This window comes from Camelus bactrianus, chromosome 25, assembly GCF_048773025.1.
Source record: "Camelus bactrianus isolate YW-2024 breed Bactrian camel chromosome 25, ASM4877302v1, whole genome shotgun sequence".
In the NCBI taxonomy this organism is placed as follows: Eukaryota; Metazoa; Chordata; class Mammalia; order Artiodactyla; family Camelidae; genus Camelus; species Camelus bactrianus.
This window is the reverse complement of record NC_133563.1, coordinates 32,939,996-32,959,191: the sequence shown is the minus strand read 5'-3', so window position 1 is coordinate 32,959,191 and position 19,196 is coordinate 32,939,996. Positions and strand designations below refer to the sequence as shown.

At 36.2% G+C, this 19,196-nt stretch overlaps 1 non-coding gene and 1 pseudogene across 1 annotated transcript; both read left to right on the top strand.

Moving 5' to 3' along the window:
- Nucleotides 1-3,633: 3,633 nt before the first annotated feature.
- The window catches only part of LOC141575046 (small ribosomal subunit protein uS8-like), a 28,934-nt pseudogene continuing 13,371 nt past the window's right edge, over nucleotides 3,634-19,196 (top strand).
- LOC123613575 (U4 spliceosomal RNA) lies at nucleotides 17,583-17,722 on the top strand. Its single transcript, XR_006720944.1, has one exon. It is a non-coding gene; the product is annotated as a U4 spliceosomal RNA (small nuclear RNA).

Sequence of the window (19,196 nt, the reverse complement as noted above, 5' to 3'; positions counted from 1 at the left end):
ACAACATTCACTCTTGGTTATATTTGTCTTAGTTTCTTGAATATATTTTCCTGAGTGTTTTTAGGTTATCACTTGCCTTTTCTCTTCCTCATTGGAATATTGACACGTTGTGAGCAGGTGCCCTGAATCTATATTTTGTGTAAGAAATAGAGGGCTTTTCTCCTAGGTGACATTCAGTGCAGACTATTGATAATGTATAATTTTGTAACAGCTTTTATTCTGAGTTTTGAAAATTTGTTTTCTTATTCCTGTTTGTCTTTCAGACACTGGGAGACATTTCTGTTTTATTGAAATCTTCCTCTTCAATAAAACATTGGTATTTTTATCGTTTATTAGTATTAAATTACTAAACATCATCCTTTTTTAAGTTCGGTGCATAATAAAACCGAAAGGCAAAGTTGTTGCTAATTTCTTACATACGTATTCCCTTGATTAGATCATAAGCTTTCTGAGAGTGAGGACTTCGTGTCTTTTTAATTCTGTGTGTTCCGCCGTCAGCGTCAAGTAGAGCACCTTGTGTATAGGACCCCACTAGCAATTTGTTTCACTGCGGCAGTGCTTACTGTTTCCTTTTATATTTTATGCAGGTGAGCAAATGGCAGTTGGGGTCATAATGTCACTACCCAAATACATTCATGCCGCAGTGTTGATTCTTAAATGCTCCTTTGTTAGAGTGCTGGTTTAAAAGACTTACATGGCCAGGAGTGGAGGAAGGGAAGGGTAGTTAGTTGCTTTACACACAGGTAGCTTTGCAACTTGAAGTATAATTTTCAAGCTTGATGATTGGCGTGCATCAAGCATCCCTTCCTACTGAACTCTTAATAAATCAGATTTATTGTACATTCTTTGACCTTCTGATTTAGCACATTGGAAGCCTTAGATTACAGATAGTAAGAAATGAGTAGAGCCATTTCTGAGAGCCCAAGAACTATTCCCTGGAAAGACAAAAAGTCCTCTGTTAACAAGATTATTTTGTTAGTCCAGATGATGTTTTCCTATGAAAAATTTTCTTATATAGCTTTGAAATTCGGTAGAATGGAGAGACTGCCTAGTTAAAAATTTTGCATAGCTGAATTTGAAAAACTTTTCAAAATGATAGCCTACATCTGCACTAAAAGAAGGGTGGGTGTTCTGCACAAAGCTGTTAGACTCTGCCCAGCCCATCCACGCATCCGTGGATGCTCAGGATTAATGTACAATCTGTGTTACGTAACGTTTGTTCCATATTGTTCTGCCCTAATGAGGTGAATCAGAGATCATGTCGGCTTTAATTCTGGATGCCCTTGCTTCAGTATACTTGAGTACAACCTTTTAGTTGTTTGCAGATGACTTCTTTATGTTTTCATTTGGAAGACCCACAGACTTCCCAATGGCATGCAAATTTAGCAATTGATTACAGAGCAAATGCTTTAAAATGTTAGAGCACTAGATTTTCCAGTAAACCTGTAACAGCTTGCTTCCCCATCCTTTAACTTAGTATTTAGGAAGAAAGGTGTGGTCTTTATTGACAGAAAGCTCAGAAATTCTTTACTATTTAAAGATTTTTTGATCTATTTAATATTAAAAGTAAAACATTTTTAGTTACTAAATACCATTCTGAAAATGACAGATTTTTTCCTTAGCATTTGCTTTGAGATTCTTAGGGGTTACAAAAGCATGTCTTCAGGTTCATTTCCAATTAGATGTGCTTCTGTACAAATATTTCTGGTTAAAATACATGTTGTTGGATGGGTCCTTACTGAGTCCCTTTTACGTAGAATCAAAGGCTTGGGGTGACACAGAAGTGGAGAATGAACTTTAAATCCCAGCATGCTTTTCTCATTACATGTAGTACGTTTTGACTGTGGCTCCCTTCCACTCCTCTGGTTGAAACTTCCCTTCATTCATTGTGCCTCTATTTGCTGTGTATATTCAGGAAAAAAATTTTTAAGTTTGGCTATCAGTCAGTTACTTTCCAAAATTATGCTGTTTCAGGTAGTCTGCCAGTTTCCCTAACCTGGTTAAATATTGGTAGACATATGATAGGTGATTTGAAATTGCTTTTTTTTTTTTTTTTTTTTGATCTGTAGCATATTAAAAACTTCATGACAATTTGACATTCATTGCTATCTTTGCTCTGGCTTTCTAGCATATTTGGTGAAGCAGTTAGTCCCCTGGTTTCACATATTAGCACGTATCAGAATTACTTGGAGGGATTATTCATTAAAATACAGATTGTTGGGCCTTGCAAGAATTTCTGATTCAGTAGCTCTGGAGTGGTGCTTGAGAATGGGCATTGTTTTTCCTAAATTCCCAAGTGCTGCTGATGCAGCTGTCTGGGGTCCCTGCTCTCGGAACCATGGAGCTCATCTTACGTTCTTCTCCCTGTTCGGTATTATGCCCAGTCAGTGACTGAAGAAAAATGCACGTAAAATCCCCACCTTAAAATGTGTAATCCGAAAGTTTGTTTTGAAAAGTTTTGTTGGAAAGCTGGGACCCATTTTTTTTTTTTTGTCCCAGAGAAAGCATTATATTAATTGTCTAGCCCACAGAACCCATTTGAATACATTTGCAAAGAAAAGCAGAAGGAAAAAATAATGTTTCAGTGGAGTACTTGAAACAGAAAAACACTATACTAGAGGAAAAAAAAAAGGTTGTGCGTGTTGAATCTTGAGAACTGGTGCTTCAGGAAGAGTAGCCTGAAGGGGACAAGAGGCCAGGTAGAGACTTAGGTTTCAGAAAGTCCTGGGATGCCTGTGAAATTCCAGAGATTTTTAGAGTTTGCTGGCAATGGTTCTTATATTTAATTTGACTTCCAAATTTGAGGATTCCTCTTCTTTGATGCCAGTGTGTTGGTCGGGCCACTTAATGCTTAGGAGAGGTGTCTGTGGTATTATTTTCTTAATCAGAGGAATGCAGAGAGAAGAGGGATTTCTGAGAAGCAACTTAGCAACACTTGGGACAGAAGATGGAAGGAGATCAGAGTGTGGGCAAATGTTCCTGAGGTGAAATTATCTGAATTAATGAGTGTAGGGGAGGAGATGGAGAGAGGCTCGAAGAGGAGAAGAGAAATAAGAAATGAGGAAAAGGAAGGCTATGGCTAAACTTTGAGGTCCTCAGAGGTGGTTTGTTAACTTTGTCTTTTACCCAAGACAGGAATCCTTTTCCTGGGGAAGAATGGGTGATTGATGCATCCTGCAGGCCATCAGCGGGTTCCTATAAATGCAAGTTCATTTGTTTTGAAGAGAGAGATCTAGGAAGAGGAGAGGCTGTAAAATCAGCCACATTTAGATCTGGAGCATTTACAAGATGTCTGTTTATATTGCCATAAATTATTTCAGTGAAAAGAACGTCACTACGTTTTTCTCTTGGATTCTAAGGTTTGTCTCAAAATACCTTCTGATTTTACTGTTGCCTCTTTTATGTCAATCACTGTACCTCTTATTCTTTTTTTCAACAGATTATAAACAGTTAACTTTAAAAAATAATAATAATGTTTCATCGTATGTACCATAATATACGTTTGAGTCTCAGGTAAAGGACCAATATAAGTACAACAAAGGATTTTGTAGTTCCTGCTTTAAACCAAGTTTTCAGTTCATGTAAACATCCTACACTCAGCTGTGATTCGTGAATTGGCTGGGAGGTGGATGTTTACTTCAGCTGACTTGGAATATCAACCATTAACACTGATACAGGGTTTGGCAAAAATAGTACATAGAAGCTTAATTTTTAATTGATTACTGTAAATTTAAATTACTGTCGTATCTTTTTAATTGTGTTATCATGTCTCTGACACGACATCAGACTCTGGGGTTGGGATAAAAGCATGCCCTTACGTGGTCGGCAGGTCAGATTGGCAGCATTTGCGGTGCTCTCCGGCAGGCCAGGGCTCTGACGCCTGACGTTTGTAGACATCTGGGCTCTACTAGACAGGTCAGTTTGGAGAAGAGAAAGGCACTGTTTCACACTCGGTGCTTTTCTTACCTACAAAATGGGTATGGTACCCACTTCACAGGACTGTTGTAAGGCGCGACCTCTGTGATGAATGTAGAGTGCTTGGCTAGTCAGTACCTGTCACGTGAAGTGCTCAGTGAATGCTGAAGCGCTTGCTGTTACTAATGCTAGCTGCAGTGTCCAGTAATAGTACATAGCATATTTTAGGTGTTCAACAAATGCTGCTATGTTTAAAGTAGACATAGCTCATTTTTATTTTAGCAATAAACATGATACCAACTTTCTGATTTAATGGAAATACTTTGAATCTTTGAAATTACTGCAATTTAATGGTAGAGTTTTGAAGCCCAGCTTCTTGAACTCATATCCTGGTTCTTCCACTTCTGGCTGTGTGCTTTGGGGAAGTTATTGCTTTCCCTGTGCCTCAGTTTCCTCAGTCTGCTAAATCAGGGTTATGAAAGTACCTACCCAATAGGATTGTTATGAAATTAAATGAGTTAACATATTATAAGTGAGTGAATATCAGTAAAGTGTTATAAAAATTCCTGGTACAAACTAAGCTCTTGACAAGTGGTAGATATGATTATTTTTTTAAAACATATTGTCATCTGTTATTTTTTTCAGAGTATAGTTGTGCCATACATTTGTAAATAATTTAAAGATAACCTAATACCTGATAGTTAGTTCTACATATATATTGTTTGGTTTAAATGACACTTTCATATTTTATGCTTTCATTGAAAATACTCTACTTAAAATTAATTTTCTGTGCCTCTGTTTTTCAGTTGCGTGAAATCAGCTTTACTTTTCATTTTATGGTGACACATCCACATTCTGTATAGATAAAAAAAAAAAAATCAAACAACAATTACAAAACCAAAGTTACTTAAGAAGTATGGCTCTTGCCACCATCTTTCCGTGCCGCCATAATGGTGCGCATGAACGTCCTGGCTGATGCCCTTAAGAGCATCAACAATGCCGAAAAGAGAGGCAAACGCCAGGTTCTTATTAGGACGTGCTCCAAAGTCATTGTCCGGTTTCTAACTGTGGTGATGAAGCATGGTTACATTGGCGAATTTGCAATCATCGATGATCACAGAGCTGGGAAAAGTGTCGTGAACCTCACAGGCAGGCTAAATAAGTGTGGAGAGATCAGCCCCAGATTTGATGTGCACCTCAAAGATCTAGAAAAATGGCAGAATAGCCTGCTCCCATCCCGTCAGTGTGGTTCATTGTACTGACAACCTCAGCTGGTGTCATGGACCGTGAAGAAGCAAGGCGAAAACACACAGGAGGGAAAGTCCTTGGATTCTTTTTCTAGGGATGTGATACATACGTGCAAATAAAATTCCTCAGTGGACTCTGGTGCTTCCCTCAGTCGTTTTGAACTTTGTGCAGCAGAGTAGCAGGAGCGTCTGCGGCAGCATATAAAGCCTTTGTGTTAATTGGTGAATGCTGTTTCCCTGAAGTAAACAGGAAAAATTGACTTGGGATAACTTACCCCATCACTCTCCTGGCTCACCAGAGGAGGGTGTCTGACCCTGGGTGGTTGACTCTGGCTTGAGGTCCAGGTGGTGAAGCTGTCCCTTTCTGGAGTCTTATTTAACCCTGGAAGTAGTTGTGCCTTTCCTGTTTTTAGCTTGACACAGTACACATGTCATGCCCTAAATACATGACACGGCTGCAGTTGACTATGTAAGTGCTCATAAGGCAAGGGAGCAGATAATGAGAGCCTTACCTCACTCAGACTTACCTCAAAGTAAATTTAGATGGCGTATCAGTGACTTTTTAGCAACATGTGATTATAAAATGTCATTTTAAAAGAATGAGACATCTTTTAAAAACTAGTTTTACTGTAAACCTGTTAAAAAAAAAAAAAAAGGAAGTATGCATTAGCCTAGCAGCTTGGCATACATCTATGAACTCTTATCTGTGCCTCAGTCCAGAGTGAATACATGTTTGATTCTTCTCTGGAAGATGTGTATGTGTTATGAGAAATTCACAATTAAATAAAAATATGAAATGATAGCAGGGGGACTTGTTCTTGAAAAGGTAAGTGCTGTCTTTCTAATTGTATTTTATTTTTTCTATGAACTGAAGTTTTTGTTTTATTTCTTTTCTTATTTTCTTTGTTACTAAGTGGGAGCTGTTCCGTTATGTACTTGGATGCAGAACATTTCAGTGAGTTTCACATGTTCATTTGAAACTTGTTAAATGCTTATGATGTTATTTTATAATTTATAATACTTCAAGAGACATATCACAATACATTATGGAAGCAGCATGTAACCCTAGGGTAGTTTTATGAAATGTATTTTTTCAGATTAAACATATTTGAGAGTTCCACATCAGTGTACCTTTGAACTTCAGTAAGCAAAATACAAAATTTTTCTTTCATATTCTCCAATAGGAAAAAGATATTTAGCATATTGTGTGGTTTAGGGTCCAAAATGACCTATAGATTAAATTCCTAACTATAGTGTTTTTTCATTTATTGCTCTTTTTCCTCTTGTTTAATGGTCCTGTGTTTTATATCTTTATATTACATACTTTCCTGATTATATAATGGAGTCTTTGATCATTTGGGCGATCAGCTTTGCCTTACTTTATCACTTAGAAAATGCTCCACGTGAAAGTTCAGTTGTAGGTAAGTGAAAAAATTTTTTTTCACTTTATCTTGTTTTAGTTAATATAGTAAAGCATTGTTATACTGAGCTGTCCCCCACCATTTAGGAAAATATATGCCTTGATTTCTTCAAAAGTTATATACTTACTAGAAATGTACGAGGAATTTTTTTTCTGATGAACGTGTGCTTATCAGTTTTAAATGTTACCGAATCTGGTTAAATGTTAAAATGTCCCCATTTCCCCCCCTTATTTTCTAGTTGTCATTTGTTATTTAATTGACTGATAGAGAACATACTATAAAGTTGGATTTTTTTGATAATATTTGAATATTTTCTGAAATTAACCTCCAACTATTTTCTATCAAATTTGAAGGTTTGATACCTCTCATAATTATTTGCTAAGCATTTGGCATAAGTTATTTAACTTTTCCTGTTTCATTTTATTTGTTTCATCTCATCAGTTCCCAGTAGTACAATTTTATGATTCCAAACAAATGTCTCTTATGGACTTCAGTGATCGAAAAATGTCAATTAAAATGGGGAATCTGACATATGAGAGTTTACCTGTTAGTTCTTTTCATCTCAGTTTTTTTAAAAAAAGAGGTTCTACTTTTTGATAATGGTCAAAGTGTTAACTCAGTACAAAAAATATGCAAAGTTATAATAAGCCATCATATGATGTTTTCATTGTTAATAGCTTGATGTTGAGGGGTTTTTTTAAACAAGAAATATGATAGTATCAAATTCTGGATTAAAATGAAAGGTGGGCTTTTGGGTTTGTTTGGTGGTTTTTTTGTTTGTTTTAAGCTTTTAATTCTTCACAAAGCTACCAGTATATTATGAAACCATTCTCACATTTAGGATTTTTATATGTATATAAATTATATTATATGTTACATTAGCCTTAACTTTCTTTAATTTTATGGAAAAGAACCAGTCCTGAGGGTATTTTTATAATTTAATACACATTATTCCTGTGAGGCTAAGTAAAATCGGTCCATGAATCAAAATCTTAGCAGTAGAACCTGTTCAGCTACTTAACTGTCTGTCTTGGGACTAACCAGATGCAATTATAACTGGCTTAAAAGTTCTGACCTTTTCCTTGCTTATTTCAAAATGATTCTTTAAAGACTATTAAGCTGTGTGTTCAATATTTGTCCTACTGTCTAAAAATATTTTAAAACAGGGTTTGGGCTGTTTGTTCTGTTTTGTTTTTAAGTAGTTTGAGAAAGTTTCTCTGCTACTTGTTCCTCCTGCAAATTTTATAGGAGTTCAAATTCTCCAGGAAAATAAGGGTTTTTGTAGGGTTTCTTTGATTGAAAAAGTATCAAAAAGGTCCCTAAAGGTATACAATTGCCTTAATTTTGATTTAAGTTTTCCTTATTGTATAAATTATCTGAAAATTTTTGTTTGGGTATCCTGTTTATATTTAATAATCATTGTTTAAAATTATCTTCTGTGTATAGTCAGTAGCACAAAAAGATTCCACATTACCCAGAATACTGAATTATTTTCAAATAAAGTTCTGAGTATGAATGAGAAACAGTTTTTGGGAATTGGGCACTGGTAAATCCATCATTTTCAGATAACTTTCTAAGTGGTCATTCATTCTGTGATATTTAGAGTAAAATGTGAAGAATATGTAAAAATATCCTGTTGCTCATTCATATACTGCAGCCTTTCTTTCTCTTACACTCTGAGTTACTGACAGCGGTGATCCTTCCAAGCTCTTGTTGTGTTTTTATACACATAAAGCCTACAGATAAGAGTGGGATTTATAGTATCATGAAATCATACCATATATATATACACCTTACACTTTCTTCATGCATTTCAGGGAACTTTCCATATCTCTGCATCACATTTGTTTTTTAGTTCCATATATAAATGTACCATAGTTTCAATATTGTAGGCGGTCCTGCAAAATACAAAATATTTTGATATATATATGGTGTGACGGTGTGACTCTTTCTGCAGGACCGTATGTAAGTTATAATTGCTGTGTCAGGGAACATGTCTATTTAAAGTACTTATACATACTGCTAAAATTATTCTCTGCAGAGTCTTTGCCAGCTCATACTTTCATTAGCAGTGTAGGAAAGTGCCTGTTTCCTCACATAATGGCCCCAGGGCATTACCATTCAGTTGCATTTTTGCTGATCTGATGGTTGCAAAGAAGTATCTTTTTTTAATTTTTATTCCCTTGTCTAAGAGTGAAAATATCTTTTCACATTTTCATTGCTTTTCTTTCTTTCACTTTTATTTTTTTGATTGCATGTTCGTATCATTTGCCTGTATTTCTTTTGGTTTGTTAATTTGTTCTTACTGTTTTCTAGGGACTTATATATATTTTGGATTTTTGTTCTTTCTACCTTATTATGTGTGTTGCAAATATTTCCTCCTATCTGTCATGTGTTTTTAAATTTTATTTAAAACCATTATGTAATCTTTTGTAACTTAGTGGGTTTGTTCTTTCTTAGGAAGGCCTATTCCAGCAGTGGGTTTGTTCTTTCTTAGGAAGGCCTATTCCAGCCTCAGTATTATAAATACATTATACTAAATACATTATCTTTTAATCTTTTAAAACTATATTTTATTGGGGGGAGGGTATAGCTCACTGGTAAAGCACATGCTTAGCATGCACGAGGCCCTGGATTCAATCCCCAATACCTCTGTTAAATAAAATCATAATAAATAAATAAACAAACCTAATTACCCCCCCAAAAAGATTTTTAAAAATGACAAAAAAAGCCTCTGAATTTTATCAAAGCTAAGAAATGCCACTGATTATACAACACCAGGATTTTATATACTAGAAGGAAGAAAAAAACCTTGAAAAATGCACAGAGTAACTACTCATCATTTCAAATTTTACTTGTAGTTACCTAAAGATCTCTTTTAAGACATTTATTCTGATCATTTTCTTTAATTCATAAAACTTATACAAAAAGGAAAGTCTGTTCTATCAGTTCTTTATCTTTATATTAACAATCAGATCTTGGGTGTTCCCCTGAATTTGTCACTCATTTTAATACATCTTTCATTATTACTGTCTGAGTATTCATAAATATCACAGTGTATATGGAACACCTGTTATGGTACGAGTACTTACCTAGATACTTTCATGTTCTCTCTCATCCTTGCAGCAACCCTTTAGAATAAGTGTTATTAGTGCATTTTACAATTGAAGAAACTGAGACTCAGAAAAGTTAAGTTGCTTATAATCACAGAGCAGTTAAAGTGATGGAGAGTCCTGACTTCAGAGCAGTTGCCCTGGGTACCTTAAGTTGTTCATAATATGCAGGATGAGGGGCTGAGACTTGTGGAGATTAAAAAAAATAAATACATGGGAGAGACCTACCTCAGATACACAGTCAATCTAGAGTGGAACATCTATAATTTTTTTAAAACATGATATTAAATGTGAGATTCTAATGTTCATCCTTTCGGAACCAGTGTGCGCTATGCTGCCAAGTAAATGTTCCTTTTTCCTTTTCTTATTGATAAATTTGCTGATATTCTTTGGCTCCTGTCAAGTTTCATATTGTTATAGTTTTAGAATCAATAGGATTTATAATTGGGCCTTCACTCTAAGGTGGGAAATAAATGCAGAGGTACTAAGAATTTTGCATAACCATTCTCTACATCTGTATGTTAAACCTAAACCACAGAGATTATAGTTGCACAGTAACCTTGGGCAGAGTCATCTACATTAGAATCCCAGTCAGTCTTAATAGCTGTCCACCTTGAACCTTCATGTTTTTTAAAACTGCACATATAATAAGAATGATAGAGTTTTGAAGAGTCTCAGGGCTGACATTAGACAGACTAGTCCAAGTGCTGAGAAGGCTTAATGTAGCCATACTGTACAGGGATGTGTAACTGTAAGGGCTGGAGGTAGAGCTCTGGGTAGACCAGAGTACAAGTCTTTTCTAAAGTTGTGTGGCTGTCCTGGTATTTGAATTCATGCCTTGTGTCTATTTTTAGATGTAATAGGTTGAGTATGTAAGAAGCAGTGTTCATAAAAGTTGGCAAACCTGTTTTACTTGTTTCTCAATCTTTTCAGATCATTGCTTATAAAACACTGATATTTACAGTAAATATCTCATTTTAAATACAGGCTAACCCTATCAGATCGTGTGTCCTTGTGCTGCGCTCATTTAATGACTTCGCCCTTTGGTAAGTTGACATATGATTCAAGGTAGCTTCCAGTGATGGAGAGTTTTAAGGAGCTAAAGGGAAAAGCAGGAAGAGAATAACATTTTCAGGGAAAAGTGCTCATACAACTGACAGGCCCTCAGGAGAATAAAGGATCTCTGTCTTGGTTATGTGACCTTTTGCTAATTCCTGAAGCATACTGACTTGATATTCCTTGCATGTGAATGAAAGTATTATAGTCTTATAAGCCCCTTTACCTCTGTGACTCCATCCAGTGATCTCTTTTATTGTGTGTTTGTGTGTGTCAGTAGCTCACAATATTTAGCAGATTAAGTTCTAGGTTAAACCACCTGGATTCATCTGTAAAATGGGATTACCTATCTCCTAATTTGTAAGATAATTTAATTAGATGATCCAGAGACTCAGTACACCACCTGGCACATACTAAGCCCTCAGGAAATAACTCGCTCCGCAAAACTCAGTTCATTTGTCGAGTCTTAATATTATCTGGATCTTGGGCCTCCTAGGTAAAATTGGTCTTCTCTTTGTGCCATAAATGTGTCTTCTACAAACTTCTAGTTCAGCACTATCACTAGTGCTAAAATTATCACTAATTTATCTTCATGTATAGTTCTCAGATTATAAGCTCCTTGAGGACGGAAACAGATTTATTTATCTTCATAAATTCAGTATCTGATATGATAAATTTTGTTGAAAGAATAAAATTTTATTCTTGTGTTTACATAGAGTCCCCTCCCTCTCTCAGTGGAAGATGATTCTGGAGCAAAGGTGAGCAGTAGAAATGTTCTCAAAAATCATGCTCGTGTTCTCAAATCACTTAAAAAAATAAAAAATTAAGCAGCTATTTAATTGCCACTGTACTCCCAAGGATTAGGTCAGTTTACTTCTTCACAGTGTTTTTCTTATAAAAAATTAAAGTAAGAAAGTGACTACCAGGTGGGGAAAACTGTCCACTAAATATGAATAACAGTGCTGTGATCAGAACTGTAGAATGGCGGTGTGAAAGAGTTGCTCTTGGAACTGAAGCAGGCTCTGCTGCTTTCTAGCCGTGTGACAGTGATCCAGTTCTTTTCTCTCCGACTCTCCAGAGTGGGCATGCTTCACGTCACGTGTTGTAACAGTAAGAAAAATAGACTACAGGGTGTGCAGGGTTGCGCTCAGGTCTTTTCTAAAGTTGTTAGAACGATTAATAGATAATATTCATATAGAACTAGCACTGCCTGCTTAATAGAAGACAGTTATTTCTTGAACGGAGTTAGTTTCAGTTGCTACTGTACCCTTTAAATTTGAGAAAAGTCAACTTGTTTTACCATATACACAATTATCTGCTGTTAGAAATGTTTAAATTAGTTGTACCCTTGTTTGTATGTGAAAAACAGAACTGAAATGTTAAGTAGTGACCAAGCCATTATACTTCCATCATGCTGGTGGTGTAGGGAAGAGTAAACAGGTCAAACAGCAAAGGCATACCCAAGAATTAAGCTGCATCATTAAAGGTTAATATCTTCTCAACATAGAAATGCAGGTCTCTACTTTGTCCTACTCTCTACAGTTAATTTTTGATAACTTGAGTCGCACTGAAAACATTAGAGCTGTCTAGGTCTTCATCGATTGCATTTTCCTTATAAAAGGTAGAAGTGTACAGAGAATTATTCTTAGCACTACTAGAATACAAATAAAATTGGCTGGATATTAGATGCCTTTCAATCTAGTGGTTATGGTATGTGGACCTTTGTTGCCTGTGAAAGCTTGTCCAAATCATTTCCGAGTTAGCATGTTTTAAAGGAACCCCTCAAAATCTCCCACTTACAATTTCTCCTTTTCCTACTACTGGCTTTCTACCTTCATATCTTTGTACTAAGTAAACATATTTTTCCAGCTCTCAGTTTGTATTTTCCTCACTTGTTCTACTTTTCATAGTGTATCAGTGATTGAGTTTTACTCTTAGAGTGTAATAAAAAACTGTAACAGTAGTTAAGATGGTGGGGTTTTTTTGTTTTTGTTAGTTTGTTTTTGTTTTTAACCTTCTCACACAGTTTGTTTCCAGGAATCTTGGTGGCATGGCAGGCTTAACTAACATAAATCTTGCTACCACCACCATCCCATAGCTCCAGACACATAAAGATGTCAAATAAAACAACAGATACACAGCTGACTGCAAACGAAAGAAAATCTCAACTGCCAGAAATGAAGAGAAAACAAAGTCAGGGTGGTAAACCTGTGGAATTGTCATTGACTAGGACCCTCACCAGTGAACTCTGAGACTTTTAACAGCAACAGACATGACGTGACAACTCAGGGAAGGTGGGACTGAGTCCTCTGCAGGGAGCGAGGACCCTAGGTGGTATTGCTGCCTCAAGAAGCAGGAGCAGAGCTCTGCATAGCAGCCTGGGGGCTCCAAAGGTGCTTTTGAACCTGTGACTGGGTGGAGGAAAAGAAAATGTCCCAAAAAAAAGAAAATGTCCCTAAGAAAGAGTTGAAATGTACATTACGGTCTTGCTCTCAGAGTATTCAAGGTTAGCTTGAAAATTGTGAGCACCTCCTTAATGTGCTGGGCACAGTAAGGTGCTGGTGGTAAAGCAATGCATAAAACAAATTTCTGCCCTCTTGGGGCCTCTTCTAATACTGAGAAAAAATTTACTAATGTGTATATCAGACACACTTAAAGATAATTTTTGAAATGACAAGGAATAAGCTAGAATACAGCATAAAAGATGGAAAAAATGAAAAATTAACACATGGAAGATCCAATATACATACATATATTTTAAGAGTTTTAAACAGGAGAAAACAGATTGGGGTGGGGGTAGGGGGCGGTGAGGCAGTTGTGAATTGACCTAAGCTAATATATTCATGTACAAACCTTTGTTAGTGTACCCACTGAACACCCATCCCCCGCCTCCTCCCAAAGTCTACACACTTCTTCCCCCAGATCACCCTCTAACAGCCAGGTTATACGGAAGCCAGTTTCACACCAACAACTTCTGTCACCAATACGTTTATAAACTAAGCACGAAAACAGTTCTTAACGCCTGTTCTGCAGGCTCAAGGAATTTGTTCTCTGCCCTTTGATATACGCTAGCCACCACCTTGCCTGAAAGTTTCCTTCATGAAGCGGAATTCTGTTACCCTAAATGAAACCTGTGCTCATGGCTGGACAGATGAGCTTTTAGGGAATTGTATTAGGGCATCTTCCCAAAGGGTAAAGGTACAGACCAAAATGGATTCTTTGACCTGTTCTTGCAAGGGTGGAGTGGGAAGTGCCATATAGTCTTGAAAACCTTTAATTTCATCATCAGGGACTAATTTTTGAAGTTCATCATTCTAGTTAACAGGCCATAGTTTTCACCAGTAAAAATTTCTGACATTTAGTATGTATATTAGCAAAGCATTATCTGTTGGTTAAGAGACAGACAACAGTACCTAGAAAAGCTTCCTTTGGATTATGACTCCTTTGATTAAGAGTGTGAGCTGATTGTCCTGGACTACTCTCTTCATCAGAATTCTAGCAGGACCGAAGGTGATGACTGTGTCATGTGCCACAAATGCTGGAGTATTTAAATGTAAATTACAGCCATCAACAGCTATATTGGAAGAGACAAGTGGCTAAGAAGTTTCTAGAATTGATAAAAGGCGTATCAGGAATGATATTTGTCTTGTAATGGAACCAAAGTAAGAATGGTGCTTAAACTGTTGAGGTTTACTTTTCTTTCAGGTGTAGGCTGTCCAGGTGTCCGGTACAGTAGCTCAACGAGGTCAGTGGGGCCCCGGCCTTTTCTGTTCTTTATGATCCACCGTCTTCAGCATCAAAAGATAGTTTCAGTGCTTCTGTCCTCATCGAAAGATGGTTTCAGTGCTTACATTCCAGACAAGAAAGTAGGGGCAAGAGCAAGGTATACTCCAAATATGATGGCAAAATGAAGACTTTCCAGGAAAAACTAGAATTTGTTACCAGTAGGCATTCACTGGAGAGTGTGGTAAAGGCTGTTCTTGAAGCATAAGCAAAATGATCCCAGATGAAATCCAGAAATAGATGAAAGACAATGGAAATGGTCAATATGTGTGTGGTTATTAATTAAATGTGGGATTTAAACTATCTGTAGAATTTAAATGCATCATATAATAAAGACAAGGAGAGTAAACGGAGTCAGTGCTCTAAGGTTCTAGCAATCAGTAAGTGGTAAAATTAATACTGTTACTAGACTACAGTCAAGGATGCAAGTTATAATCTCTGAGTTAAACACTGAAAGAAGAACAGTAGAATGTGTATCCATTTTACAGAGGGTAAAGTGTAAGAAGGCAAGAATAAAGGAACATAGAACAGGTGGGTCATATTTTTAATTGCAAAATATAAACACTAAGTGATTCATTACTTGAATTAAAGTTGAAAAAGTATTAGCTGAACCAAGAACACCCTAGGACACACTTCTTACAAGAGACCCAACTGTAAGACCACAGAAAGGTTGAAAATAAATGCATGGGAAAAGAGACATCAGGCAAACAGCCAGTGAAAACGGTGTGACTATAGTTTTATCAGACAAATTTAAGGCAAGAAGCATCACTTGAGATAAAGAAGGACATTTTATAATGATAAAGGAATTAATCCACACAAACCACATAATCCTAAATATGTTTGCGCCTAGAACAAATGTAAAATATATAAAGCAAGAATTACACAAGAGAGGAATTAAGTAAATCTGTAATCATAGTTGGAAACTTTTTCACAGCTTTTGCAATATAGAGATTTTGCAGCTAATAGAACATTCAGACCAAAAGCAAAAAGGAAAAAAAAAAAATCAGAATACAGACGAACTGAACAATACAATCACTAAACTTCAGCTGATTTACATATGTTGAACACTTTATCAAAAAGGGCTAATTCACGTTTTCTTCAAGTAAACATGAGTCGTTTACCAAAGCCTTCATTCTGGACTCTCTAACACTGGAATTAAGCCAGAAACTAGTAAAAGATGGCTAAAGAAACCCCCAACAGCTTGGAAATTATGTAATACATTTCTGAACAGTCCCTGGGTCAAAAAAAGTGAAATTTAAAATATCTTGAATAAGAATGACGATACCAAAACTTGTTTCAGCTAAAGCAGTGCATGTAGGGAAATTTATAGCATTAAGTGTGTATATGAGAAAAGAAGCAAGGCTGAAAGTCAGTGACTTAAACGCTTATTTTCAGGAAACTAGAAAAAGAAGAACAAGGGAAAATAAAAGTTTAAAAGTCAATGAAATATACAACAGTGAAAGTCAACAGCTAAATGGTCCATTCTTTGAAGTTTAATAACAGTGACCACTACTGTTTAACATTACATTTAAGATCCTAGCCAGTGAAATAATGCCTGAAACAAAAGCATAGGTTTTGAAAGCAGGAAATAATACTGTTTATAGATAACTAGTTAATGTGCGTAGAAAATTCAAAATCTGTGAACAAAATAATTTATCAAGGTCCCTGGAAACAAAGTCAGTATAGAAAAACCAATTTATGTTAGAAACAAATAGAAATTGTTAAAATGATAAAATTTACCCTAGCATAAAGCATCAAATACCTAAGAATAAATTTTTGAAAGAAAATTACAATATTGAGAGAAATTTGAAAAGATATAATTAAATGTATGGATATGTCATGTTCATAACTTGGAAGGCAATTTTATAAATTGTTACCTAGCTTCACTGTTACGCTGTCAAAATCCCAGCAGTATGTTGGGGAAATTAACCAGCTGACAGAAGCGCAGAAGACCAAGACTATCCAAGATAAATGAGCAACAACAAAACAAAATCTTTCACCAACATATACTAAGACCTGTTACAAAGCTGTAGTTACAATTATGACTGTAATTATATGGTTGACATAAGAATAGACAAATAGATCAGTGTAACAGAAAGCCTGGCACAAATCCACAAATACAAATCTTCTGATTTATGACCAAAGGACACCCTTGTGATGGGTGAAAGGAAAGGTTATTACTATCCTGACAAATTATTTTTTCAATAGAAAAGACATGTCGGAAAGAAAATATGAATAAGGACAGAGTTAAGTTTTTTTCAAGACAAATTTATGTGGATAATGTAAATTTATGTGGATAAATTTGAAATTTTGAATATTTTTTAAATGTGGGTCATTGTGTACATATAAAAATAGGTAAGTCTCAATCTGTTTTTTAAAATCTACTCCAATGATCCATCAGCTCTAGATGATTTATAGTGTGATGTGTTAAACCTTCAGGAAACAATCTAAAATACTGTAAATGTTAAAGAGAAATTAAGGAAGTAAGGGAAGAAGAAGGAAAAGGGAACAGCTAATTAAAATGTTAATCATTAATATTCATTGAACCCTAATGACAAGCCAGACATTCTGCTAAGTGCTTTATATGGACTGTATCATTTAGTACTACACAATTCCACAAGGAGGGTGGCACAAAATTATCTTTATTGCTTCGATGAGGAAACTGAAATGAAAGCTGAAGGTCTGTTTGAAGATTCCACTGTCAGGGAACTGCAGAGCTGCAACAGACACCCAGGTATGTGATCCAGAAGGAAGAAGATTGAGCTGGAGATGACGAAGAGAGGACAGACACTTTCTCTCACCCACTCCCAGTCATACCAGGCTGTGGGCAGTCCCCGCGCGTGGTTACTACACTCTTTTCTCTGTTCTCCAATTAGTGCTTTTAATGAAGGGAAAAAAGGAATAAAAATAACTTTACTATAAAAAGAAAGTGTAACTGTGAGGTTATATGTTAATTACCTTGATCAGAGTAATTATTTATGTATACGTATATCAAATAACCATGTTGTACGCCTTAAGTGTATACAGCTTTTATTTAAAAAGAAAACAGTTTTGCACAGTGGCAGTATCATAGCCAAGGACGTTTATCTGAGGTGTGATTATTGCTGACTGAAAATTTTCCCAATCCCCCGCCATGATGACTTGAAATACAGTCGGCATTGGGAATTTTTCACAGTCTCTACGGAGACTAGAAAGCAAACAAACAAAAACAGCACCAAGGCTGGAGACACAAGTCGGTGCCTAGGAGTTTCCAAAATCTGGAAAATCACATTGATGTTTTTACTATAAAACTAAGTTTTAGCTCTAGTTTTTTTTTTAATGTCTAATTAAAAAAAATTCAGCTATATTTGAAGATGTTAACAATACAGTTTATGAACTACCACTGCTCCTACATTGGGTCATACTTCGACTTTTCACAGTTACCTGACTTACGTCATAACTTTGACATTCATTCGCACAAAGGTTATATAGTTCAGATGAAGAAAAAGTGTGTATAATAAAATAATTTGACAGAAATTTCCTTTATATGTAATAGCAGAAAAACAACAGAGCAAGTTCCTTCTTGTGATAAAATACATATCCTCAAATTTAATCTCTTTAAGACCTTTGCTTTAATCTGTTAGTATCCAACACAGGTTTTATATTTAGTTTGCTAGATTGTAAATTCACTTTCCTTATTAAGAAAGGCTGAGGTTTTATAGTCCTGCTTTTAAATACATAATTTTTAAGTCTCAGTGGTTAGCATTATAGATTGATTTCCTTTTTAAAGAGAGTCACATATTTTACATATTTCTAATTACGTATTTTTATTTCTGAAAGAAGTTACCTATGTCATTGTCCCCCTTATGTATTGTGTATGTGTACAATAACATCGAAGGGATGCTTCCTTCAGCAGTGTTTGAAGTAACAGAGAAAAGTAATTTACACGAGCTTATCATGAGAGCCTCTAGGCGAACCCAGCCTACGGCCCAGGAACTAAGAGTGGTTTTCGGTGCATGCAGGCTTGACTTGGCAGCTCTGGCTTACTCAAGTCCTGCACATTCCAAAGATAAGTCTGTCCCTTGACCAGCTCCTGGGAGATAACCTTTCAGCCCTTGGAATATCCTGCCTCATGTGAGTGCCTGTGTTTACTTGGCGCCGTGAGTCACATCAGATGATTTATGCTAACGGGTTTCTGGTGTGGGCCTGGCACCCCGCAGGGGCGGTTTGATCTTTGGAGGAGCTGGAAACAGTAACCAAGGTCAGCCAGTGAGTGCTCCATACCTGTAGAGCTGACCTTCAGAGAAAGCCCTGGACATGAAGTCTCAGGTGAGTTTCCCTGGCTGACAGTACCCTATAAGTATTGCCCCACATCATTTCTGGGAGAATTAGAGGCTGCGCGTTCAACTTCCCTAGAGAAGACACCTGGAAGTTTGTACCTGGTCTCCTGGACCCTTTCCTAGGTGCCTTTCGCATTTGCTGATTTTACACTGTATCTTCTTGCTATAATAGATTATAACTGTCAGCATAGCCACTTTTTCAAGTTCTGTGAGTCATTGGACTAGAGTGGTCTTGGGGACCCTGACAACATTTAAAGGATTATTTTGGAAAAAAAAAAAAAAGAATATGCAATACAGACCATGTGTCCTGTGAAGCTTGAAGTATTTGCTGTCTGGTCCTTT